We start from the raw sequence: 5,530 nt of genomic DNA on the forward strand, positions 1-5,530 counted from the left end.
TCACTTTGCCTTGTGCGTGGGCCAGCTCTGCCGATCACAATTCTGTTAAAGTCAATGTTTTTTTGATTCAGACATTTTTAAATGGTACAAGCCCTCTTCAGGCATTCTGTTTGAATGTGCAGTGGGGGAATGCATGAGGTCAGCCCAACCCGTCAATGGCACTATGTGTTCCAGAAACACTCCCCAGCTGATGCTTAGTCAATGTTATCCGAAAGGGGGCTGCCTTATTTGTGCGCCGGGTTTCTGACACAGCAGCAGAAAACATCCATTTGTATTCCATCTTTGCACATAGATGTTGACTCGGATATTATTCTCACAAAACCTAGCCATTGTGCTGTGAAACGGAGTATAGCATTAAACTTTGTCACCAACATTTTTGGATTAATTGTACCTGAATTTCATTCCGTATAATTTGTGCTGTGATATCTTGCATCAGTTTTGCACATGTCCAACCTCTGTTACATACACATGTTCATCGTATTTGGACACATCTAAGGAAGCACATGATTCCTTTCCTTTGAGAATGGCATTATGTTATTAAAATTAAAGTGTCCAGGGTATGAGATCCAATGCCAACATATGCTTAAAAAATTAAAGATAATGTCTTCCTTGTGACTACCAGAAAAAACCCCAGGCTTTTGACTCCGAGAATAATTACCATGAGACCCGAACAGCTTAATTCACTAGGTAATTACATGCTTATTTTTTTTTATTTTTTTTTTTGTTCTAGAAAAGGTAAAGAGGTAACATTTAATTTACAAGGTACTGGATAATCCTCTAATTACTCAGTAATTTCCATGTCATCACACAATAAAAGCAAGGTCTTTTCCATGGCCCAGATATGACATGATGAGAATCTAACTTCCATCAAATGTTGTCATAAAATTAACCAAGGGGGTGGATTTTATCTTCTTCATACTGACATGGAGTTCTAGGGAAAGAGGTTTTCGAAAGCTGAAATTCTGTGACCGTTGTTGGTCATCTGCTTGCCAAAGGATAATGATTAAAGACGTGAGCTCAATGTGTCAGAAAAATGAGAAACCAGAAAAAACAGATACAGCAATCTCATTAAGAAATGTGTTTATTGAATTACATTTTCAAGTCATGTCAACTGCAGTTCTGGATGGACAGTATAAGAAAGTGCTAAGGGAACAGATATTAGGTATTGGTAGCCAAAACCAAGTGGCAGAGGTTCTCAAACTATTATCCATGAGCTGCATTCACCTCTGCCCTCTGTATGTAGTTTCTAGAGAGATTTTTAAAAAACTTTTGCTGACTTAAGGGAGTGTTTCCTTACAGAAACTGTGGCATCAATAAGAAACTGGATGAAATTTCTGTAAACTGCTGCAAAGATACAGAAATTGAATCTGAATAAAATTTACTTCCTTGAGTAACCCTCAATTCCTATGATGTGGGCTTTGAAATTTTTTACTTGACTCACTTGATTGCTTGCTGCATATATTTGTCAAACCTTGGGCTAGAACAATAAAATGTGTTGTTGTTGTTTTTAGAATAGATATCCCTTATCACTTCCAAACTTATATGGGGATTTCATAATCTCCAGATATCTGAGATTGGCAATAATGAGTGTTGCTATTTCCATCTGAAGAAGTGTGCATGCACATGAAAGCTTATACCCAGAACAAACTTAGTTGGTCTCTAAGGTGCTACTGGACAATTTTTTATTTATTTATTTTGGCTATTTCCATCTTTCTCCAAATATGCTGGGCCTGAACCTCCCATTTTCCTCATTTTTCCTTTCCTAGCTTGCATCCTGAATATTTCAACAAGAGGGCAGATGATTTTTTAAGGTCTGTAGAGCTCCTTACCATTCCACACTGGTGTACAAAGGGGGGCGGAGTGCACCACCCCGGGCACCATTTGGGGAAAGGATGCCATCATGCCCCCCCCCCCCAGGATGCGCTCCGCACCCTCCCGGGACGCATGCCACACGCTGAGCAACCCTGCGCCGCTCACCACGCCCCCACAGACACCGCACCATGCCCCCGTGCTGCTCGCCATGCCCCAGACACACCCCCCCGTTCTCTGCTCCAGGGGCCGCAGCATGTTGCTCCGCCACTGCCATTCCATTGTATATAGTACTGATAAAATAAGCTGTGCATTCCTTCAGCAAGCTGTAGACAATCACTCAAATTGCCTTTGACATCATAGCTCATCATAGGTGTAGTTTGGACACATTACTAACCCACAAGGCAAGGTCTCAGAATGCCCATGCTCATGTCAGCTACTAAGGTTCACCATTCCAATAATAATAAAACACACAGTATTAAATATGTGATGGTTGTTTCTAGATGGGGTTCTAAGCCATGGTCACTTCGCAAGACCCTGTCCTGCTCCCAAGACTCTTCTTTAGCCTGACCTTTCAATTTAGCCAGCTTGGGTAACCATATCCCTTTTCCCTACCTATTTCCCCTTCCATGCATAGCGTGTTAAATACACACACACACACTCACTAGGCCTGATTTGCATTCAGTTTTGCAACTGTTGAAAAATACCTTCCATTTTCAGCAGTGGTTGATGCTTATTGTAGAACATTCACAGTGCCGCTGAAGACAACCATGGCTGGTGAAGCTCCTTGGAGAAAAGAGGAGCAGAAGGGTGAAAAGGGAGGGGGGAATCTTCCCTCAATGAACTGGTTTCTAAAGTAAGGCCATCCAACTCTCATCCTCCCAAATTCGCAGAAATATACCCTACTCTGAGATGCTCCTCTCCACGGATCATTCTATACATATGCATGGTATTTACAAAACAGTAATTCAGTGAATGTTGCTTACAAATAATTGTTAAGTCTTTAGGAAGCTAGCAAAAAAATCCTCACATTTATGGAAGAATGGTACACTCCTTCTATCTGGGATGGTCATCCTCTTTGACTGAGTGTGCAGCTTCAGGAGGGATGCACATGGAGGGGTGAGGGAGGGACACCCACCAGCCAGATTAGCTGAATGAACCCTGGAAATCAATGCAGTGATAAATGTCACAGCCAGATCACCCTCCCCTGCCAATAAGGTTGACAGGTATCATACATCAGCACCCATTTGCAGGTTACCTTTTGTTGCTCACAGCATTGGAACATTGAAGGGCTCACACAAGATCATGTTTTGAACAAATGGATGCAGTACAATGATGGAATCAGGTAGATTCTATGGCATCCCAGTTCAAGAGAGATTGTGTATTTGTGGGAAACCTGTCTCAAAGGATTTGGCACATATCCTTGAATGTATATCCTTGATTATACACAGACACCAAAGATCATTACTTAGATCCTTTTCTAAAGAACATGAAATTTTGGTATGCTAAATATAAATTAGCTTTTCTGCTACAAGAAACACTAAAAAGAAGCTGGGTGTTTTGCTATAGTGGGCCTTTGCAGGAAAGGCTGCCAGGTGTTGGAAAAAGCAAGTAGACACAATTGCTGTAAATTGGAGATTTGAAAGCATGAGAAATGCACCTCAATATAAGTTTATAATGTTTTGCACTAGGTAAGCAATGTGTGTTATTTTAAGAAAATGTTTTGATATGGTTTATCCCATAACAAATATGTTTTAACATTATTTATCCTAATCACTAATTTTACTAATGAAATTACTATTAAATTTTAAATAGCAAGCAGTGATTTTTCCATGTAAGTCTATCTGGTTTAAATTTTGTCATCTCACTGTGCAGCTATAATCTAAGGGCTAATGCAATAAAGTTATTCTGCTCTATTTAGCAGTAAATTGGAAGAAGTGTCGTTTTGACTCAGAGAGACCACCTACAACATAGGCTGAGACCTTCCTTGCATAGCCTCTGTGATCAAGTTTTAGTCTACCTGAAAATACTGATCCTCATTCAAAGTATATTAAAACTTTACAGTCTCAATGAATTTAACAGGAATATTAATAAGAAAAGGAATGTAATCGTTTAGACCTTAGCCTTTGCAATATGTGATTTCTGCAACTTCAGTTGGGGTACCTGCCAATCATGAGTCTTGGGTGGACTCCCAATTTATGGCTTTAATACCGCAGAGGCTCCTTGCATTATTTATCTTTTTGTCAATTTTCACAATTAATTATGAATGCTGTAATCAAGGCCTTACCCATATTATGTATTTTCCAATAGCACAGGTCATTGGTCACTTCCCTAGGGTGTTGTGTCATCCAAGCCACCATAAATATTCTTGACAAGGTTCTCCTTTTGTTCCAGTGGGGCAAGTTAATTAACAGGGAAAATGATGAAACTTCATGATGCTCCCTAGAGAGATTTCATTGTTTTGCAGTGTTATAACATCAGCACCATCATCATCATCATTGAAGAACATTAAATGAACCCAATAGCATCAGACTAAGGATTTTATCTAGCCTGACATCTTTTCTTTTCAACAGAGGTCTACCAGCTTCCAGAATGGCAACGATGCAAATGACCAACCCAATTACAATGTGTGATACAACTGCAGAAGAATTTTATTAAACACATTTTCATCATTTAAATAAGAGTTACTTTTTGGAAATATATGCAAGGTCAGGCCTTCTGTTTGTGCCCAGGTTTTGAGACATTTGCATTGTTTTTGGAATCCAACAATAAACAGTATAGCTGCAAAACCTCTGTTTCTCAGACTTCACTGACATGCCAGATGAAAATATGTTGGAGATTTGACCTTTTTTGTGTGTGTGGAGAAAATTTAGACCATTACCTCCTTCTCCTCCAACTCCTCTTCCCTCCCCCAGGTGATGCTTTTATATGTCCAAATATAAGGTTAAATCCAGACTAAGTTAGATCGATCAGTGAGGACAGTGGTATCAGTCACTTCTGTTTGCCTGCGAATCACCTGCATTTTGTGCCCAACAACATGATCTGCTTATGAGGCATACGAAGGAGTCAGAACTGGCAAAGGAAGGAGTCTCTTTAATAACCTCTGCCCCACATATTCAACTCAGCTTGAATGATCATCAGTCCCTATTTGGCTGCTCTGTTTCTCTGTTAATAGGTCTTTTAATAGTTCACAATAGAAGTCTCTCCACACATTCAAAATGCACTCGCTTTGCACTTAATTTCAAATGATAGGTGTGATAGCACATTTTGTATTAACTCCGAGAAACGTATAAGGGTCAATTCCAAGCTCTGTTACAGCTCAATTTCCATTTACATCACCCCTCTCCCATAGTTAAATAAAGGTGTGTGTTTTTTTGAAAAATGGAAGCATGGGGAAACATCTGGAAGCGTTATGTCTGGATCTGTGTTTCCCAAAAAACACTGAGTGTCCTTTTTCCTGCTTTTGTTCTGGTTTTTTCCCCCAAGCTACTTCCAGTAATAAGACAGTAGCAACTAATGCAAACAATAACAAATGTGAGGCTTCATATCTCCTTGGTGCTTTAAATTGATCTCAGGCTGTACTAGTTATTTAAACTCATACAGGTTGCCAAGAAATTTACCAGAGAGCCACCTAACCAGAGAATGGCAGAGATGGGAGGGATAAAAAGCCAGGGTCATGCTGTGGTTAGAGTGCTGGACCTGAGAGGTTCAAATGCCCACT

The sequence above is a fragment of the Podarcis erhardii genome, assembly GCF_964252035.2.
Source record: "Podarcis erhardii genome assembly, chromosome: 2".
NCBI lineage: Eukaryota > Metazoa > Chordata > Lepidosauria > Squamata > Lacertidae > Podarcis > Podarcis erhardii.